The sequence below is a fragment of the Pogona vitticeps genome, chromosome 3 (assembly GCF_051106095.1).
Source record: "Pogona vitticeps strain Pit_001003342236 chromosome 3, PviZW2.1, whole genome shotgun sequence".
Taxonomy (NCBI): domain Eukaryota; kingdom Metazoa; phylum Chordata; class Lepidosauria; order Squamata; family Agamidae; genus Pogona; species Pogona vitticeps.
Window position 1 is genome coordinate 218,157,167 of NC_135785.1, and position 23,302 is coordinate 218,180,468.

The window sequence follows — 23,302 nt, forward strand, 5'->3', positions numbered from 1 at the left end:
CCCCAACTGGACCCTTTCACCACTGATCAAGTTTTAGATCATATAAAGTACTCTAAAATCTGACAAGGCCCCAGACCCAGATAATTTTATTCTGAGATCTTGACTTCCAACCCTCATTGGTGGGCCAAGCCTTTCACGCTAGTTAACAGTACCGGCAAATTTCCTGAAGCTTGGCTATCTTCTATCATAATTCCCATTTATAAAAAAGGTGACGTTTCTCATCCTGGCAATTATAGGCTGATTAGTCTTCCTTCCAATATTTATCAGTAGTGGATGCACCAGCACAAAAGCCTACTGGTAAATTGTACTCCAAATTTCTTCTCACCAAACTTCTATCTTGGGCACAATCTTAAAATCTCCCTGGAATGGAACAAATTGGCTTTTGTGCTGGTGCATCCACTACTGATAATGTCTTCCTACTATCCTTTCTAGCTGAAAAATATTCCAGCTACTATCAATCTGTGGCGCAGTGGTTAAACTGCTGTACTGCAGCCAAAACTGTGCTCACGACCTGGGGTTCAATCCCAGGTAGCCAGCTCAAGATTGACTCAGCCTTCTATCCTTCCAAGGTTGGTAAAATGAGTACCCAGCTTGCTGGGGGGGCAATATGTAGCCTGCATAATTAACTTGTTAACCGCCCAGAGAGTGCTTGAAGCACTATGGGGCGGTATATAAGCAGCACACTTTGCTTTTTGCTTTGCTTTTTGTCAGTCTTAAGGGTGCTTTCTATTCCATCAATAGAAAGTCTACTATGGGAAAAGCTCTCCAATTGGGGAATCGACCCTCGCCTTTTGTTTTTGCTTCGCTGTCTTCATACTATTAACTTCAGCCAAGTCCGTCTCCCCAACTCAGACGTCCTAACTGATAGGATTCCTGTTCTTAATGGTGTATGTCAAGGATGTATTCTTGCTCCCTTGCTTTTTAACCTTTTTTTAGCTGACTTTCCTTCTTTTCTTTTAAATTCTGATAACTCGCCTCCAGCCCTTAATGGTACTCCTCTTCCTGTCCTCCTTTATGCTGATGATGTGGTCTTACTTTCTCTTACCAAATCAGGTTTATGTTGTTCCCTTACCTATTTACAACAATACTGCTCGCTAAATCATCTTACCATCAATTCAGATAATACAAAAATTATGGTTTTCTCTAAACGCTGGTCTCCCACTCTCTGGTCAATTGGCCCTCATTCTTATCATCAAGTACAAACCTTTAAGTATCTAGGGATCTGCTTACACTACAAACTAAATTGGTCCCCTCATAAAAAAGCTGTCATCTCATGCACATCTCAGAACCTAAAGGCAATTGCCAAGTTTCACTTCTCTGCCGGCAATCAGTTTGTTCCAGCTGCCCTCCATATATTTCAAACCAAAATTATCTCACAATTATTATATAGCGTTCCTGTTTGGATTGCATTGACCTACTCTGACCTTGACTGCTTAGCGACCTCCTTCTTTAGGAAGATACTTGGCCTCCCAAATTCCATCTGACTTGCTTCTATTCTACTTGAATTAGGGACCCATCTTCCTTCAACCCTGTCTTGGACTCTCACTTTTAAATATTGGCTTCACTTGTTTTTAACTAGACCCCCGGATTGACTACTATATGCTTTGTTAAAAGATTCCTACTCCCCTAAATGGATACAACTTATCCATTCTAAACTGCTATCCATTGATATCCTATTAAAATCAATTTTTGATTTGGAATTATCTGTTGCTCATTCTCATATTAAGCCAAGTTATACCAATGGGAGTTTGAACATCTAAGAAACCTCCTTAATCCCACTTGTTCTCCAAAATTTTTCAGTTTATCTCCTTCTTTAGAATGTTCTTTAAATTATTTCAACCTACTGATTAATCCTACGCGGTGGAGGATTTCATGCTAGCTCGGTTTAACATCTTTATTTATTTATTTATTTATTTATTTAATTTATATGCCGCCCACTCTACCCAAAGGTCTCTGGGCGGCTCACAACAACCAAAATTCAATGCAGTAAAACAAAATGATTAAAATACAGTTAAAATACAATTAAAATACAATTAAAAATACAATTAAAATTGCCATCATTAAGACCCACAGTTAATGTTATTTCAATTAAAAGCCTTCTGGAACAGGAAGGTTTTGACCTGGCGCCGAAATATCATCAGTGTCTTCCCATCAGCCATTCATTATGGCCGTCTCTCCAAAACCCCTAAAAACAAAAGACTTTGCCTTTTCTGTCACTTGCTGCCTGATACATTAGATCATATTTTATTCAGATGCCCAGCACATTACTCCCTTCGGGAACTTTTTTTTTTTTTTTAGATCATTGGCTGGTTCCTTTTTCGGATTCCTTCTCTGATCTCCTCCCTATTTTCTTGAGTGACCGTTGTGCTCCCCTCACTGAAGTGGTGGCAAACTGCCTACCCGTATTTTTTGCTCCATAAGACGCACCTTTCCATAAGACGCACCAATTTTTTAGGAGAAGAAAACAGGAAAATATAATCTGTTTTCTTCGCTCCATAAGACGCACAGACTTTCCACTCCCCTGTTTTGTGGGAAAAAAGTGTGTCTTATGGTGCGAAAAATATGGGGTAAGTGAAATTATGAAACTCATTGTTGCCTTATAATGTCGAACTTTCCTCTAACTCACTCCCCAGGAAATATGTATTACTTCTCATCATTTTGTACTTCCTCATTAACATTGACTGTGTTTATTTATCCTGTGGTTTTTTCCTGTTTATTTCCTTGTCCACACTGTTTAATGCCAATAAAGGTTTATCGATCGATCAATCAATTATTTCTATTCCCAAATATGCTTTTTTTTCTTTTTCTAAAGAAAAAGTACTTGTTGATGCTTATCTCTTCATTCCAAATATATGAATATGGATACCATCACTCTGAAATATATATGTAGGGCAAAATGGTTTAAAAACGTTTAACAGCAAGGGATGAAGTTACTTTTACTTAACAATGTCATTCTATGCAAAGCATCAATATCAATATAACTGATTTCAGGTTTAAAAAGTTTCTGAAGTTGTAAATATAGCAAAATGAGCCAGCGTGTTTCTAGATCTTTGTAGAGGTGGAAAATACTATTTAAAAGCTACTATTAGCAGCATAACCTATTGTCTATTTTAAATTGTTTGGTTTGTTGGTTTATAATAACACGTCTGCTCATTCCACATGCAGAGACATGCACACAGATCTCATGGCTTCTGCATTATTATAATTATCAGTTCTTTTACCTCTTCACCTTAGCTCTTTTGAGGCTGGCTGGAAGAATATTTTGGTTTTTGTGCTCATCTGGCTATTTCACATTAATGTTACACCAACTCAAGCGTAAAAAAAGACGTGGTCTCATAGATGGCTTTGCAGTTATGAAATGGAATTCTGCCTCCATTTCTTATGCATCTATAGTTTCGTTAGAAATATGTAACATAAGACAGTAAGTGGAGTCCTTTTCACAAGATTCTTTCCAACTAATGAATGAATGTGTGTGTGTGTGTGTGTATATGTGTGTGATCATTTTCTGCATCCTCTCTGCAGATTGCACAAAAAATATGGTGTTAAATTTTGACTAGGCATCCTGTTTTTCATTTCAAAAATCAGATCATTGTATAAGGAATACTGAATGCATGCATATAAATTTTTTAAGCAAAATGATGACAACATATACAGATTGTTTCTTTTTAAATTGCTTAAATTTAGTAGGTGTTGTGCAGAAAATTAATTACAGTTCCTGCAGACCACGTGTAGGGGCGGGGAAGTAAACTCTATTTGTCCAAAAACAACTTACTCCAGTGTGAATTGCCAGCAAGTGCTTCTGCCACATCCACCACTACATCAGTAGGTCTTCGAACAGATCACCTCTTTTGGAGCTGATGAAGATGGTGTCAAATCTTCCTTTTGCTCAATAGCTATAACCTTGACCACTTGTACCTTTCAAATGCTCTCTAAGGATAGGCTTGATTTAGGAGTGTAAATTGTCTTTTCCACTTGTATTGTTCTTTTGTATAAAAATGAGAAAACACAAAATTTTTCTGTTCATATGCAAGATATTTTCCATCAGTCTTAATTACAATGTTCACATTTGCAGGAATGAATTTTGTGCAAATTGTGCAAAATTATAAAAACTACTGTCCTGTTAAACAGTCTTTTTATACATGAATTGTTTGTATCATCCTGGGCAATTGGCCCCATTTCTAATGTCCTTGCTATGTATGTGCTTAGCTTCAGAAAGGGACAAGGCACTAGTTTTGTACAGCGACATTTTGTGCAAATTTCAGAAATTTTAAGGATGATCTATCTCATTCTTGCACTAGAGTTCAGAAATCCGGCAGGGTTTGAAAATTTCTCATTTGAGTATGTTGTTTCAGGATAGCCTAAATTTATGGGAAGAAAAAATGTAGGAAGAATTATTCACTTGATCTGTAATGATTGAGCTTTCCTTCACAGGTTAGAATCTTATTTATTTATTGGACTTTATTTATTTATTGGACTTATATACCGCCCCATAGCGCTACAAGCACTCTCCGGGCAGTTTACAATTTAATTATACAGGCTACACATTGCCCCCCCAGCAAGCTGGGTACTCATTTTACCGACCCTGGAAGGATGGAAGGCTGAGTCAACCTTGAGCTGGCTACCTGGGATTTGAACCCCAGGTCGTGAGCACAGTTTTAGCTGCAGTACAGCGTTTTAATTTAATATGGAATTTTCTGCAGAATGTCCAATGAAATCCTGCCACCTTATTGCTTTTCCAAGAAAGCTTAGAAATACTGTACACAAAATATACTTTTTGTCTCCCATCCACCTACTCCAAACCAAAGAAGAGATCCTTAGTTACTTTCATTTGAAGGAGAAGGTAATAAAACAGTTAATTGAAAACAATCACATCTCCAGCCTCTTCTTAATTGGAAATGATACTGCTGACAAATAATATGGATTTATGCTTTTCATTGCCTCTAAATTTAGTTTGAAGATAGTAGCAAGACATGGTCAAGTGCATACAGAGTAAGACAACTACTATATGGCATGCATCTCAAAACTATGTGAATTAGAGATCTATTCATTTATTTTATTTATTTGTTCTATTTATATCTCGCCTATCTGGTCATTGCGACCGCTCCAGGCAGCTAACAACACAAAATACGAAAATAAATATAAAAAAGGAATTATTACACAAATAGGCAATTCTTCAAGATGGAGAACAAACGAAAAATAAACCACAATAGAGAAAGGAAGGGAGAGAAGGGAGAGAATCAGAAATTAATTGGAGGGGAAGGCCTGCCTAAACATCCATGTTTTTAATTGGTTTTTGAAAATACCCAGCAAGGGAGCCGCGTGAATCTCCAGCAGCAGATTGTTCCAGTGGCAAGGAGCCACTGCTGAGAAGGCCCGGTTTCTTGGTTTTTCCTTCTGGGCCTCCCTCGGCGTCAGGCTCCTCAGCCTCACCTAACTCGCTCAAGTGACACTGGTAGAGGTTGGTGGGAGTAAGCGTTCCACCAAGTATCAAGACCCTAAACCATTTAGGGCTTTATACGTAAGCATCAAGACTTTGAAGTCAACATGGAACCGAATGGGCAGCCAATGCAGCACGGCCAAAATAGGAGAAATATGGTGGTATTTTCTCACTCCACTAAGGAGTCTGCCTGCCGCATTCTGCACCACTTGGAGTTTCTGCATCAACTTCAAAGGTAGCCCCACGTAGAGCGCATTACAGTGGTCTAATCTTGAGATTATGAGTGCATGAACCAAGGTAGCAAGCGCCCCCGTATTGAGATAGGGTCACAGCCAGGCTATCCGCCAAAGATGGGAAAAGGCAGTATGGACCACCGATGCTGCCTGAGTCTCCATGGTCCAGATGGATCCCCAGGCTGCGAACCCCACTCTTTGCGGCAAGGGTCACCCCCCATACAAGACAGAGTCACCCAAACCGCTGATAATGCGGGCACCCACCCTCAGAACCTCTGTCTTGTCTGGGTTCATTTATTTAAATTATTTATTTGCCACTTTTCTTCCTATAGGGGGCCCAGGGCAGCCCTCAGCAGATAAAATAAGTAATTAAAAAGCACTGTATAAATATCATATTTAAAAAACAATTAAACATACATTGATTTTAAAAATCAAGTATGAAAACAGAAAACATTTAAAAATCTGTAAATGAAAAGCCAGCATTCCTGAGATAACTTACTGCTTAAAGGCCTGCCTGAAAAATAAGGTATTTGCCTGACAACAGAAGAGCAAGAGGGAGAAGGTCAACCTGGCTTCTTGGGGCACTCAATTCCAAAGCCTGAGAAAACCCTGTCTTGGGAATGTGGTGGAACCTAGAGAAGGGCTTCCTAGGAAGATCTTAAAAGCTGAGGCTTGTGTGAGGTGATATGATACTTCAGATAGCCTGGCATATTTACTATCTATTACCATATTTGCTATCTTGAATTGGTCTTAGAGATCTTGATGTTTTCTGCATGATGCAAATTAGACACCCACCCCTCAGCAAATCCTAGTATCTCAGTTAGAACTGTCATCTTCCTGTCATGTGAACTTCACTTGTATCCTTTTTAGAATGGAGTTCATACAAAACTCCATTTTCATTCTGGTTCCAAAGCACAATTACTACAAACCAGTTCCTTTGCTTTACTCTGTGAGGAGTTTTGATCCAACCTACTTGTTAATGTTAATTCTACTAGCTAACAGCTAGAATGCCGAGTCCAATCATACTCTCTTGATTCAGAGTAATGATTCCCACTTTTGACCATACACTGGCTATCAGGGGATGTTGGCTCTACAAAAACTGAACTTTTCTGCAGAGTTCTTGACAAAGGGTGTGTCACGCTCTGGGTTCTAAAGTATTTCTATTCTGAACATCTCCAGTTCATGTTTCTGCTCTGTTTATTTCTTCTTCATTTCCATTTCTGTCTTTCTCAGCTTCAGTTCCTACTTTCCCGGAAAGGTCACTATGTAAGTCACTCAATCGATCTACTGAGTTCAGGAGTCTCAGACAGTTCCCCCAAACAATCTGCTTCCGTCACTTCCTTGCTCATATAAATTGAGGTGCAATTCACAACTAGTGTGTTGGGTGAGATACTAAAATAGCAAAGTGTGAATGAAATACAACATTCCCTTATGTGTATTATGGTCTAAAGTAAACTCTACTGTTATTGATCGGATTACTCTCTAGTGAACACACATTGGATTGTAGAATTAGTATTATGGTATGGCAGCAGCATAGCTGGACTACGTAATTTGTGGTTTAGGTGAGATTATGCTCCTTTATGTAGTTCTGACCAGTGTATGCAGATTAACAACTTTCTGTTACAGCTGTACCATAAGAGAACACCATGCGTTATTACTATTTTTTCTCCCACATAACACATGTACAGTGGTGCTCTGCATAGCGACGATAATCCGTTCCGGAAAAATCATCGCTATACGGATTTGTCACTATGTGGGGGGAAAAAGCCCATAGGAATGCATTAAAACCCGTTTAATGTGTTCCTATGGGCAAAAAACTCACGGTTATGTGAAAATCCTCCATACGGCTGCCATTTTTGCTGCCTGGTAAGCGAGGAATGGGCGCAAAAACACAGCAGGCGGCCATTTTTTTACCCGGTGGCCATTTTGGAACCCCCGATCAGATGTTCTAAAAACATCGCTATGCGAAAATCGGTAAGCAAAACAGCTTACCGATCATTGCAAAGCGATGTTTTACCATTAAAAACATTGCAATGCCATCACTTTTGCGATCGCATAAACATAATCGCTATGCGGTTTCATCGTTAAACAAGGTGCCCCTTAAGCGAGGCACCACTGTAATTTATTGGGATGTTACCAGGCAGGTAAATAAAATAAAAAGCAGATGTTATTGCAAAGGACAGCTGTGTTGTGGGTGTGAAGGACTTTGAGCATCTTCTGCATAATGTAATATTCATTTAAAGTAAGTTTTGTAAGCCTATATTTAAGGGTTCTTGTCTTAACTGTTGCAAATAAATCTTTCACAGCAGTATCTAAATGAAAACTTTAAAACTGATTTTAAATGCACTTCATTTCTCACCATGCTCCATAAAATTCTAGCAATTTAGGAAATTTGTCAGCAAGCTATAAATTTCTGCAATAAAAATTTATATTTAATCTTAAAATATGGCTGTGTTGCATGTTTATGTTTAAGGAGTGTAATCTGAATGAATCTGAATGATTCCCTGTCTAAGCACTTCGTTGGTTAGTCGCCAAGATATGGTTGCTTTCAGATGTGCAACTTTTGTACAATATGGGAATCCCAGAAGTTCTTTGGAAGCTTTTCGAGAGTTCCTCATTCAGAATTCTGCTAATGCGAGATGAGCTTTTCTGAAAGACCATTTGGCCATCATTGGCAATTTGTCCTGCAATGTGGAGACTATTTCCTATGTATTAAGACACAGGCTCAGACCTAGCCCATATATGTGGCAAAATAAGCTGGCAGAATGCAGGAAGTGCTATATTCAAACATCTAGAGAGAAACCAAAAATTTACATGTTCCCTACACAATGAAATGAAAATAAGGAAGAAAAGTGGTATGATATAATGGGCTTAAAACAGATGATGAGTGTAACAGCCTCCTTATACCTCACAAAGGGGCCGTTACGTCACACTCAATCACTCTTGTTCCCACTGCCACCAACCATTCCTTCAAATGAAGCTTCAGGCCAAAGTATGATTTCGAAATAAAAACTTAGGTTTATTGTGTACAAACAAAAAGGAATGGTAAATCACTTGAATATAAATAATAAAGCAATCACTATAATAATATAACAATCACACACACACTCTCACAGACCCTCACTATATAGCACAGTTCTTATCTCACAGTATCTCCAATCCCTATCTCCCTATCTCACAGCCCTAACCGTCCCTATCTCAAAGCCCTATCTCAAAGCCCTATCTGAAACCCTCACACCATTCACTCCCCTTATATACAACAGCTCCACCCCTTATGTCCCACCCTCCGTCACGCCATTGGTAGATGACACACAGCTTCAGCAGTGACGGGCAGGTGATGTCATAGCTGTATGTAACAATGAGTATACTGAAAAGAATATATAACAACACTAAAATATACTGCTTGATAAATGACATAAACATTAGCTAATGCTAAATTACAGTAGTGGTTTTCAAGCAATTTGCAGCCATAAACAAATTTACTACATTTCCATTAAGTACTTTTAATCTCTTCTAAGGTGAAATATTCAATTTATTCAGCAAGCCTTCCTAGGTCAAGTCCACCTCTCCAGGCCATACACCAACATCCCACGGACAATGCAGAAAAACTACAAACAAAAGTTCCAAAACTTCATGCCAGGCCTGCCGCCCAGAGATGAGCCAGAAAAAATATATCTAGAAACTTAAGATAACTGACATCTTAGAAGGTTTCAGTCCTTGACATGAATTTGTTGATGCAAACTCTTTTAAGTTTCACTTTACATCACCTACATCCTGGGCAAATGGTTACTTCACATTTAGGAAGGAAACAGTTCATTTCATATCTTTCTCCATATTGAGAACCATTATGTAATTAAGGTCAGTGTATTAGTGTTCTACTAGCTAAATTAATTAAAACATTTGCTACAGGCACTAAACTGTAAGTTTTGAATAATTTTATGTTTAAGTGTCATTATACAAATATCTATATATGTGCCATCAAGCCAGAACTGATCCTATAAGTCCAACCCCCTGCATTGGGCAGGAGGTTGGACACGATGACCTTATAGGCCTCTTCCAAATTAGTTTCTCTATGATTCTAATAGGGCATCCAAGGTAAGTGAGAGATTTAAGGAATGATTTTACCATTTCCACTCCCCCAGTGAGTTTCTATGAATGAGCAAGGATTTGAACATGAGTCCCCTGAGCCCTAGTCCTAGTTTATGTATATATTCTCTTTTTTAAAGAAACCTCCGGTTTATGAATGCGGGATGTGCTTCTGTAGCCACAATTCAGAATGCCAAGAAATGACCTGATATTGCTGCACAATATCATGCCTGTGTTACCAGCAGGAAAAAGGATGTGAAGCGTTACAAAAGGGCAGCCTGAATGTTGATGACACCAATGTCAGCAGTTATGATGGTCTACAACAGTGGTGTCCAACCTAGGACCTCCAGATGTTCTTGGACTTCAACTCCCAGAAATCCTGGCCAGCAGAGGGGGTGGTGAAGGCTTCTGGGAGCTGTAGTCTAAGAACATCTGGAGGGCCAAGGTTGGACACCACTGGTCTACAAGATAAACTCTTGTGCTTACTTCCATTCACAAAGAGATACCAAGCAAGGGTAATTTGCAGAAGCTGACTCCTTTTTTCATCAGTTAACCACTTCTCACTTGAACACAAAGTAATTGCCGTGGCTGGGTTGTTGTTGTTGTTGTTTTCAGTTTCCAAACCATTGCTCTATAAACATGTTGCCAGCATGTTTTCCAAAAGATGTCCCCTCATCTTTTGAAATAAAAAAAAGGAGGAGCTAAGAGTTAGCATAGACTGTTACTTGAAGCCAAGGTTAAAATCATCCATACTGTATAAAATACAGACTTTGAAGAAAGACCAAGCAGAGGGATTCAAGTCATTTGAAATGCATTATTGGAGGTGAGGCTTTCAGATACCACAGGCAGCCAGAAAGACAGAAAAGTGAGTGCTCAATCTGCGACCTCTAGTTGCTCTGCTGCTCTCCAAATATCTCCTTTCCCATCCGTGAATATATTTACCATATTTTTGCTCCATAAGACGCACCTCTCCATAAGACGCACCAAATTTTTAGGAGAAGAAAACAGGAAAATAATAATCTGTTTTCTTCTCCTAAAAATTTGATGAGCCTTATGGAGAGGTCCGTCTTATGGAACACGCCCTAGGAGCCTTTGAAGGCTCACCCTGCCCTCCCCCGGGGCCAGAGGGGGTGAAATCGCCACCTTCAGGGACTCTTCTGAAGCCTCAAAAGAGTCCCAGAAGGTGGCAATTTTGCCCCCTCTGGCCCAGGGGGACAGGGTGAGCCTCCAAAGGGTCCTAGGGTCTGTTCCAGGACCCTTGTGAGGCTCCCCCCACCCCCACGGGGCAGCGGGGGGCAAAATCACCAGCTTTTAGGACCTTTTCTGAGGCTTGAAAGGCTCAGAAAAGGTCCTAGAAGCTGGTGATTTCACCCCCGCTGGCCCTGTGGGGGTGGGGGAGCCTCGCAAGGGTCCTGGAAGGCTCACTTGGACCCTTGTAAGGCTCCCCCCACCCCCATGGGGCCAGCAGGGGTGAAATTGCCAGCTTTTAGGACTTTTTCTGAGGCTTGAAAGACTCAGAAAAGGTCCTAGAAACTGGTGATTTCACCCCCACTGGCCCCATGGGGGGTGGGGGGAGCCTCGCAAAGATCCTGGAAGGTTCACTCAGACCCTTGCAAGGCTCCCCCCATGGGACCAGTGGGGATGAAATCGCCAGCTTCTCTCCATAAGACGTGCAGACTTTCCCCCCACTTTTTTGGGGGGGGGAAGTGTGTCTTATGGAGCAAAAAAATACGGTATATATATATACAGAATGTATATAATGTATGTAGTAGCATTACATGATGCTCTTGCTGGCAAATCTGTACCACACATGCTTAGTGTCATAAAAAATTGCTCTTTTCCCATTTGAAAATCCTTTTTGAGGATCAGTATTTCGGCCTCTGAAGCTTAGATTCCTTTCCACATTTAAAAAAAGGTGATGGGCCAACAATTTTATTTCAGGATAAGCAAGATTAGTCTTCAGTTTCAATACATTCATTCTATGCATCAACTTGTCATGTTGATTCAGTAACTATCATTAGACATAGTGATAAACCACAGTTCAGTATTATGAAAACATAGCCTAAGCTTGTTGGTTTTCCTGCTCCCTCCTACTGTGGGGCAACAGCAAAATGGAGATAAGAAATGTTCCCATATTTATTTAATGAACCACAATATAGCATTCAGATTATATCCAGACAAACTGAGAGAAATTTTCCAGGTCAAAACAGAGAAAAACACAAAACTGGGGCTTGTTTAACATAAGGACAGATGCAAAGAATAATTCCTTTTCTAACTGCTAGAAAATTATATAGTGGTCAGTGCACATACTTTTGTGTTGGCATATTGGTGTAGAAAGCCTTAATTCAATTATAAAATAATACATCTTGGCTATAGTGTTGTTGCCCTAAATCTTCCCCCTTCTTTGTAGTAGGTCAACCTGTCTTCTTGTTTTTGTTGCACAGTTCTGTAGCTCTGAAACTGGGGACGCATTTCACACATTAGGTTGAGAAGTAGGCATACTTGCATAATAGTAAATTTTAAGAAAGAACACATCTAACTATATATTTATGTTCTCTTCACAATTGTCTGTGTGCAAGTGTGCAAAGCAGAGGGTTTATATTTCAGGCAGGCTTCAACTGCAAACCCTCTTTAAAAATAAACAACTATTTAACGTGTTTATGGATTCTGATACTCATGCTTGAAAACAAGTCAGCAGGTGCAAACCTGTTCTCATTTTTTAGGAGACATAGCATACATACTTAAAAGACTCTTCCATATCATAAATGTGCCTAACAACTAGACCCTATCACTGGATTGTGGTTCCTGTTCTTAGTCCTGGACTAAATACACATTTCCTCCTAAACAGTTTCTAATTAGTATCATATTTTTGTATTCATTCGCTATTTATTTCACTCTTCTGTATGAACATGAGTGATCAGTCAGTCTTACCTTTAATTTCAGTATCCACTGTTTAACATTCAAAGTACTTCTTGCTACCTAAGGAAATTTCCATATTTCCAATGGATTCAGTTCAATTGCCATTTAGTAAAATGAAATAGCTCCATTGTTTGGCAATGCCTCACCTAACAGCTTTAAGATTAGGCTACATATCACTTTCTCCCAGTGGACAGCATTTAAGAAGTGAGTGATACATCTGTCTGTCTTAGTCAAACAATCCCAAATGTAAGCCATTTACAGGATGACATTAGAGACTTACAAGTGACATATTGTAATATGTCATTGAAAATCAGCTTCCGTTTGCACATTTGATCAACAACCAGATGGAAGCTTTTATCACATTTATTTAATCTGAAATATACATAATAATTACACTGGACCTTTTGATCTGAGCCCTTATTGCTGTCTCCAGAAAAACCCACAAATGGATGTGTCAGTGGCGTCCGAGTGTAGCTGCAACCTGGTAAGACAGTGTTCAGATATACTTACTTTCACCAGTGTGTTAACACAAGCATTATCAGTTCTGCTGAGAAGAAGAATACAGCAACAGTGAAGAAATACCATGAATTAAGAACTCCACTGTTTATTATTATTATTATTATTATTATTATTATTATTATTATTATTATTATTATTATTATTATTATTATTATTATTATTATTATTATTATTATTATTATTATTATTATACTTGTAAAATAATGCTTTCCAACTCTTGGAAATCAGAGATCAGCATTTATTTTGGCAGGCTCATAATCCCAGTCAACATTATTATGTTTATGTACAGCATTCTACTAGTACGAGGTAATATTTCACTTTAAGACAACTGGGAGGAACATTGTGCTGTCCAGAAGAATGAATTTAGTTAAGAAATGCTTTCAAACATATCAGAATTAAATGATGGCACTACAAATTATTTTCAAATTAACTGTAGAAGTTGCTATGTTAAACCATGGTTATAAGTTTTAAAACTATTTCATGTTGCATTAATTCAGAGAAGACAAAGACCCCATTAAAACATATTGCTGCTGTAAAATAGTTTACCTTATCCTTTTCATTAGAGACTTTTGCTGCAAGCAACATGATTTGATTTTAAAAAATCATGATCTCTTCTTCTTTGGAAATGTATGTGCTAGGGCAGATATCAAATTCCAGAAAGCAAGCAGTAGGTAGGAAAAATTTAAATCCCACCACCCCACAGATGATGGTCCCGATGTGGGTGAATGACCTGGACAGTTATTAAGTATGACCTGGTTCAGGTGCCCTCTCCTCATCAGTCAAGGCACCCATGATAGACAAGGTAAATTTTCATGCTTAACAGTAACAAGGTTTATTAATTTAACAGACAACTTTTCAAGTATCATTTCTTCAAGACCATAACAGGTATCATTTTTATCTTCAGATTGTACACCTGGCATTATCAAGTCCCAAGGTCCATTCAACAAGTGCAATGGTTTATCCCATCATCTGGATCAAGTTTCTCACATCTTCCTTCTCCACTTGGTGTCTCATCAGTATTGGGTCTTCTTTCCTTCTTTTCCTTCTTTCCTCCCTACACTTCCTGGGCTGCATGTACGAATCGCATAAGAGGTATTACCTACTGGAAATGAGGCCCCTCATCTATCCTCTCTTTGCTCTTCTTCCCGTCTTTGTTCTGTCTCATCCTGGATCTTATCAAATTTCTTTCCTGTACCCTTCACTTTTCCTTTCATTCTCTGTCTTCCCTCATCTGTTGTCTCTACTCTCTCTCCCCCAATACAAGGGTTTTCTAGAGGGTCTCCTTTGCCATTCCTTCTCAGAAAACTCTCAGGGAACCTTAAATTGTACCCACTCGTGTGTCCAGGAGTCCTCTTTTGCAATTGAAATGTAATCTTCCATCTTCTTCCTTTCTTCCGGCTTTTCTACCTTACACATAAAGCTGTCTCCTTCTTTCCTCCTCCGGGTCTCTCCCTCCAACCCTATCCTTTTTGTCTCTTCACTCAGCCCTCTAGCTCCATCTCCTGTGTCTGTTTCTCTTTTCCCAGGCTTTCTGACTTCCCCTGGTTTTCTTTAGTTTGCTTTGGTGCCATCTCTTTGTCACTCTCCCGTTCGAGTGAGGTGAAGGATGGCCCCTTGACAGGGAGCTGGGTCTCCCTGTCCCTATCTTCACACTAGTACATATGGTAAAAACATTAAAAGTAATGGCTGAAATCCAGTTATGTAAATTGATGCCACGTAGGTCTGATGACATCCACAGCCATATTTCAGTAATTAAAAGTTTCCCATCACACACCAAAGGTTCTTAGGATTCCTTTGCTTCTGGGGAAGCCTTTGGTAACAGGGTCAGATTCATGAAATCTGAAGAGCCTGAAAATTGTGGTGCCATAGGAGCCTAGGAACCTTGGGGATGGATAGGAAACTTTTATTCACCCAATTCAGTGAGCGCTAATGACATCATCAGAGTTATGTGGCATAACTTTATATTCCTAAATTTCAGCCATTATGTAGTTTGACCCACTTGCCTTCCATCACCACCTTAGGCCTTTGTTTCTTTTCCCTGTGGTGAATATGTTTTGTGCACAGTTCATGCTCTCACAATCAGATAACTTTTCTCATTGTCTTTGATCCTACTTCATCCTACTGTGGGCATTTGTTGTTGTGGGCTGTCAAGTCAATGCTGATTTATGGTGACCCTTTTTATAATTATACCTGCAATGGATCATTAGTCCTCTGCTCTTACAATAGTTGCATGTTTATCTGCCTATGAATCAGAAATCTCTGTGAAACACTTCAAATGCAGTGACGATTATGAAGTATATTGCAGGATGCTATTTATGAGCATTACACTACAAATAATTGCCATAATCATCTCCAGAACAAAACAATTTGCCAGTACAGCCTGTTGACTGCAGAAGTATCCTTTCATAATTGGATTAAACAAAATTCACTGGCAATGAGTTGACTCTATGAAAATAGGCAAAGGCTTATTAAGGTGTGATATACATTAAGATCATATAGGCCACTCAGTACTCCATTTGTATATTTGTCTATTGTAATGAGATGCGTGCTCATAAGGGCGCACACACACAAAGTCATGAGCTCATGGCCTGCTAAACAGTCTCACTTACATACTTTAAACCTCAGTAACATAGATATAACCCAGGAATCAGACACTATACATAAGAACATAAGAAGAGCCTTGGTGGATCAGGCCAAGGGCCCATCTACTCCAACTTCCTGTATTTCACAGTAGCCCCTCCAGATGCCTCTGGGAACACATGAGACAACTAGATACCTGTTTCCTGATACTCCTCCCTTGTATCTGGCATATACGTATAGGGCAAATCTTTCAGACTCTGCCAAAGAAAAATATACTTACAGGAAAGGCAGATGTAACTAGTTCCCCAATTAAGAAACCTGTCAGTACTATCCTAGTTAATCAGAACAAAAATAAATGGATGTATGTTGCACAAGCATATATCTGCCAGGCTAGCATGAATGCTGTTTACTTCATGCATACTGTTTAGTGGAAACACTTGGAGCTAGGCTTCGGAATCAAGATGGAGTCCCTAAGGTTTTTCAGCCTTTATCCTATTGCCTAAATGCAGACCAGAAAAGAAATTACATAAGTGCCTGTCCTGCACCCCCTCAACAGGATCCCTGACATGTAATCCCTCTCACAGTGGTTGTGAGATTAGTTACATAACTGGTGTAACAAAGAGAAGTCTACTGGAATAGGGGACAGTTATGTAATTTCCCCTCTGTTCTATGTTTAAGCAAAGGAATATTGCCCTGAATATCTTCCCACACAGCTTTCTCCGATTACTAATATTATGGCTCAAGCAAAAACAATCAAGTGCTGCTCTTCAGTGCTGCACCAAGAACAACATATATGCACACAGAGATATATTATGTCACCCACTTTCAACGTTTTCCTCCTCGTGCCAAGCCATAATTTGGTATGAAATGAATGAATACTGCACTGGAGAAGATGTCATTTAAAGAAAAACTATTTGCATATGCATATCATGACTGCATAAAACAAACTGTTTGAAAAGGATTATGCTTTCTACTGCAGCTGTTGATTGCCATCTGTCTGAGGGGGAGGGAACACATTCTCATTGCCTTGGCAACAGGCATGCATTTCTTGTTTCCCCATCCATTCTCAAGTAAATGGGCAAATACTTGTTGAGTTCCTCCTGAATAGTTATTAGTCTTCTTAGTTCAGTATGCCTTCTTCCTTATTATATATACTCAAATTGGTATATACAGTATTGTACCTAGAGAGTAATATAGATTGAGGGAGGACCATTTGTTAAAATGAGCACCTACCCTTGATTTTCAGCAACAATTCTTGAAGAATTTAGCCAAAAAGAGTAATTATGTAAGCTAATATATAGCTGAAAGTAAATTCAGAAGGGATTATGCTTCTGTCAGGAAACTGCAGCAGGGTAGTGTATTGCTCTGCATGTATAGTATAAATATCTTCCTTTTTATTTTAGTGCTTTAAGCTGGGCACTGGGTTGTCCCTGCCTGTTGCAGATCTTCCTGGGTCTTCTGCATTGTCAAATCTAGTGCTGCAGCTGGGTCAGAGTTGCTTCCACACACTGAGATGAAGGAGGGTTCTGCCATGGGCATCTCACTCCAGTAATGGAGTTTGAAAAGAAGACAAACTGGTGTCTGGGTCCCATAGATCCTGAACAACACCAGCCTCCTTCACCATGTTATCACATTCCCTGGTGGACTCATCTGAATCTCTCTCAATCTCCTCAGCCTGGAAAATGTTCCCCCAGTCCTCTTGGGTGTCTCCCCAAATCCCTTCCTCCTCCTCCAGTATCAGAAGACTCCCTTCCTTCTTCTGGCTTCTATTCCGCTTCCTCCAATGTGTTCCTTATATCCCCCAGTTCCCAACCCTTTTGGCCCACTTTTCCTTTCTGCAGTGGATATACTCTTGGGACCAAGTCAGCTGAGATCAGCAGGGTTTGGAGGGGAAAGTCTGTTTGTGCTGCCCTGTCCTGGGCATTTGGGTAGCTCTCCCCGCACAACAGGAATTATGTAATTGACAGCAGCAGATTGATGATTAAAGATATTATTTTGCAAATTTTGGAGTGCTTTGCTGCATAATGTATGAGCTGTGCATACCTTGAAATCACAAAAAGAAACCTTTAATCACCAGCAATCAATCTCCCCAGTGGCATCATTCTCAGTGGGCAGAAGGAGCTGTATAACAGGACTTCAGCCACTGAAGTGAAGATGGGGAAATGTTAATTCTTCCATAGACGCATCTTCAAAGCTGTTGTCACATGGATGTTGGACACTTATGATTTTGGTGTGCATATTCAGAACTCTGGATGTGGCCAGTGATTGAGGCATTCCTTGTATGTGATCTGTCTCCAGGACAATGTATATTTGTGCGTAAGAGAGATAGAGAGTGCAGGCAGCTCTTCTTGGCTACTTTTGACCAAGAGGAGAGTTTCTGGTGATCAACTACCTCTGTTCCAACACATGAAGAGGAACAGAATTTTTGCTCTTTCTGAAAAGCTACACAAAGAATTGCCCCAGCAATTCTCCAGTGGGAAAAGATGTGCGTGCACACATATGTGTGCTGATCCAGGGTGGGTTATGCTTCTGTATTTTCAAGATTCTCAGCTGAAGCTTCAGAAAGATAAAGTGAAAACTCTTCTTTGGAGCTTGGGGTAATGTTAATTCCTCTAGAGATGCATCTCCAAAACTACTGTCAGGAGTATTTGTCATTAGAGAATACTCACACATAATTTACTGCTTAAACAAGCTGTGCTTCTAGTTGCAAAGCTGGCCATTTGTTTGTTTGGGTCTCACACAAGATGGCCTATTACTATTATTTGTGGAAATACCTAAGATCTGTTGATATAGATGGTGTCAAGTAGGGAAATGCAAAATAGAGGGAGGCATTAGGCCAGCTTCAAGCAAAAGAGTGGAAGAATCTCAGATTATTGGGTGTATGCTTCCCTTCCCCCTGACCATATCCAGATCTCTCTGCTTGAATGAAACCCTAAGGGCTCCCATCTCCTGTGCATCCCCATTTTCGTCATCTTGGGCATTTTATGAAAGTACTACTCCAGGCATTTGTATTGATTGCCTTCTTATCTCAAGTTGTAAAATGTTTCTGTAACTAAATACTAGCTATGTTTTGAACAAATTAGAGTTAGCTGGATGAAAATATACAGTGTTATCTTTAATGGCCTGCCTCAAATGCAACATAAGCAAGCCATGAGCTACCTTCTCAACCACATTCTAACCTCCATGCCTATAGTACCTGTTCTGTGCTTCTATCCTAGTTTGTTAAACCATAGCAGAGTCACACTAGATGCTGTTCCAAGTCTTCCATACAGAGTATGTTACCATAGTCTTCTGAGACTGAAGGATGCCTAAATAGAACTGAACTGGAACTGGAGCAGAGTGTGTTGTGAGGGAAGGAATTGCAATGGGGAAACTTCAGTTTAATCAGTGCTAATAAGTAATTCCTACTGGAAACAATGGGCTCACTTTAAGTAGGCATGCCTAATATCGCACACAAAAGGTATGGTGATTATTGCTCTGGTTCATGAAGTCCATTAAATGCACTCAGGGCAGTAACAACCCTCTGAAGATGCCGGCCACATAGACTGGTGAAACATTAGGAAGAACAACCTCATAACATGGCCAAAGAGCCCGAAAAACCCACAACAACCAACCCTGTTTAAAATCAACATTGTATGACCACATGTCGAAAAACCATTGTGCTTATTTTTTCTTCTCAATGCAAACAGTATATTGAAGAAGTAATCAATGTGCCTCATTGTTGCCAGTAGCTTTGACACATGCTACTGCTGCTGATCATAATCATGACCCCCACAGCAGCAGCAGCATCTGTTGGCGTCAAAATTAAGCCCCCATCATCATCACTATTATTTTCCTCATAGTTACCTTCTATTTCAACACATTGAACACACACACAAACACACACACACACATACACACACTTCCATGGGGAAAAAACTTCTTTGAACACAAGTTTCCAGTTAACCTACCATATAGGTTCAATTTCATATATTATTTATGTGAAACTGGATAGTGCATTATATTTGGAGGACATTGCCACAGCCTAATGCAATTTGAAAGTCAACAGGTAAGGAGTATAGAGGTTGCTAAACTATTCACTTAATAGATGGCTATGCAACAATCACAATTGTCATTATTTTATTTTCTGCCTTTTAATTTGCTATGGTGGTGCCCAATAATCATCCACAATTCTAGAAGTGCACCAATACAGAAAGAGAGACTTTTCTTGCTTCTCCATACAGTATTGTGTTCACCCACCGCAGTATTTTCACAAACTACTTGCAGAAAATATCTCCTGAAAGGAAAATGTCCACAGATCACTGTGAATCTGTGTTAACAACTGGTGAGCACATTAATAGAACATGTTTATTCTTGTAGCTTTTTCTGGCTGCAGCATAGTTCATGGAAAAATTAATAATTTCTAGGATTTCTCCCTTTCCTTTTTTTAAAAATTAATCAGCCTTTGAAGGTTACCATTCATTCGACAGAGATTCATAAGGCTAAGGAATTATTGATACTATACACAAAGACACACACATACAAGTTTAAACCTTGTGGTATTCCTAATGTTCAGAGCACAGAGCACTAAAACAAAAGCTATAATAGGTTATTACAAACCATTTGAATTTACTTTCTTCAGCATTAATCAGATAACTAACACTTGACACTCCTTCACAGATTGCTGCCTTGTAATGGCGAAGGGGGTTGAGTAATTCAGAGAAGCTATGGGCTATGCCATGCAGGGACACAAAGATGGACAGGTCATAGTGGAGAGTTCTGACTAAACACGATCCACCTGGAGCAGGAACTGACAAGCCACTCCAGTATCTTTGCCAAGAAAACTCCATGGACAGAAACAAAAGGCTAAAAGATATGATGCTGGAAGATTGGCCCCTCAGGTCGGAAGGCATCCAACATGCTACTGAGGAAGAGCAGAGGACAAGTACAAGTAGCTCCAGAGCTAATGAAGCAGTTGGGCCAAACTGAAAGGACGCTCAGCTGCGGACGTGCCTGGAAGTGAAAGGAAAGTCGGATGCTGCAAAGAAAAATACTGCATAGGAACCTGGAATGTAAGGTCTATGAACCTTGGTAAGCTAGATGTGGTCAAGCAGGAGATGGCAAGAATAAACATTGAAATCCTGGGCGTCACTGAACTAAAGTGGATGAGAATGGGCGTATTCGGTTCAGACGATTGTCATATCAACTATTGTGGGCATGAACCCCGTAGAAAAAATGGAGTAGCCCTCAAAGTCAACAAAAGAGTGGGAAAAGCTGTACTGGGATATAATCTCAAAAATGATAGAATGATTTCAATACAAGTCCAAGGCAGACCTTTCAACATCACAGTCATCCAAGTTTATGCACCAGCCACCGATGCTGAAGAGGCTGAAACTGACCAATTCTATGAAGACTTACAACATCTTCTAGAACTGACACCAAAGAAAGATGTTCTTCTCATTATAGGGGATTGGGATGCTTAAGTAAGAAGTCTAGAGTTAAAAGAAACAACAGGAAGTTTGGCCTTGGAGTTCAAAACAAAGCAGGGCAAAGGCTAATAGAGATTGTCAAGAGAACAAGCTGGTGATCACAAACACTCTTTTCCAACAACACAAGAGGTGACTCTACACATGGAAATCACCAGATGGACAATACCGAAATCAGATTGATTATATTTTCTGCAGCCAAAGATGGAAAAGCTCTATACAGTCAGCAAAAACAAGACCTGTTGGTGGCTCTGATCATCAGATTCTTATAGCAAAAGTCAACCTTAAACAGAAGAAAGTAGGAAAAGCCACTGGGCTAGTCAGGTATAATCTAAACTAAATCCCATATGAATACACAGTGGAAGCAAATAGCAGATTTAAAGAACTAGATGTGGTAGACAGAATGCCTGAAGAACTGTGGATGGAGGCTCGTAACATTGTACAGAAGGCAGCAACAAAAACGATCCCAAGAAAGCAAAGTGGCTGTCCAACGAGGCCTTACAAATAGCAGAGAAGAGAAACAAAATGCAACGGAGATAGGGAAAGTTACAGAAACTTCCAAAGAATAGCAAGGAGAGACAAGAGGGCCTTCTTAGATGAACAGTGCATAGAAATAGAGGAAAATAATAGAAAGGGAAAAAACAGAGATCTATTCAGGAAAATTGGAGCTATTAAAGGAACATTTTATGCAAAGATGGACATGATAAAGGACAAAAATGATAGGGACCTCACAGAAGAAGAAGATATCGAGAAGAGGTGGCAAGAATACACAGAGGAATTATACCAGAAAGATCTGGATGTCCCAGACAATCTAGATAGTTGGTTGCTGAACTTGAGCCAGACAGCCTGGAGAGTGAAGCCAAGTGGACCTTAGAAAGCATGGCTAACAACAATGCCAGTGGAGGTGATGGTATTCCAGTTCAACTATTTAAAATCTTAAAAGATGATGCTGTTAAGGTGCTACAATCAACATGCCAGCAAGTTTGGAAAACTCAGCAGTGGCCAGAGGATTGGAAAAGATTGGTCTACATCTCAATCCCAAAGAAGGGCAGTGCCAAAGAATGCTCCAACTACTGTACAATTGCACTCATTTCACACATTAGCAACGTTATGCTCAAAATCCTCCAAGGCAGGTTTCAGCAGTATGTGGACCAAGAACTCCAAGAAATACAAGCTGGATTTTGAAGGGGCAGAGGAACTAGAGACCAAATTGCTAACATGGTCTGGATTATGGTAGAAAGCCAGAGAGTTCCAGAAAAACATCTACTTCTGCTTCATTGACTATGCAAAAGCCTTTGACTGTGTGGACCACAGCAAATTATGTCAAGTTCTTAAAGAAATTGGAGTGCCTGATCACCTTATCTATCTCCTGAGAAATCTATATGTGGGACAGGAAGCAACAGTTAGAACTGGATTGAAAATTGGGAAAGGAGTACAACAAGGCTGTATATTGTTTACCTGCTTATTTAACTTATATGCAGAATACATCATGCGAAAGGCTGGACTGGATGAATCCAAAAAACTGGAATTAAGATTGCTGGAAGGAATATCAGTAACCTCTGATATGCAGATGATACCACTCTGATGGCAGAAAGTGAGGAGGAATTAAGGAACCTCGTAATGTGGGTGAAAGATTAGAGCGAAAAAAATGGTCTGAAGATGAACATCAAAAAAACTAAGATCATACCTACTAGTCCCATCACCTCCTGGCAAATAGAAGGGGAAGATATGGAGGTAGTGACAGATTATACTTTCCTGGGCTCCGTGATCACTGCAAATGGTGACAGCAGCCACGAAATTAAAAGACACCTGCTTCTTGGGAGGAAAACGATGACAAACCTAGACAGCATCTTAAACAGCAGAGACATCACCTTGCCAACTAAGCTCCGCATAGTCAAAACTATGGTTTTTCGAGTAGTGATGTATGGAAGTGAGAACTGGACCATAAAGAAGACTGACCGCCGAAGAATTGATGCTTTTGAATTGTGGTGCTGGAGGAGACTCTTGAGAGTCTCCTGGTCTACAAAGAGAATAAACTTATGCATTGCGAAGGAAATCAACCC

At 39.8% G+C, this 23,302-nt stretch overlaps 1 protein-coding gene across 5 annotated transcripts in view; it reads left to right on the forward strand.

Annotated features, from left to right (window-relative positions):
• CADM2 (cell adhesion molecule 2) overlaps nt 1–23,302 on the forward strand; it is a 501,666-nt gene that overhangs the window by 472,677 nt on the left and 5,687 nt on the right. The window lies entirely within an intron of this gene.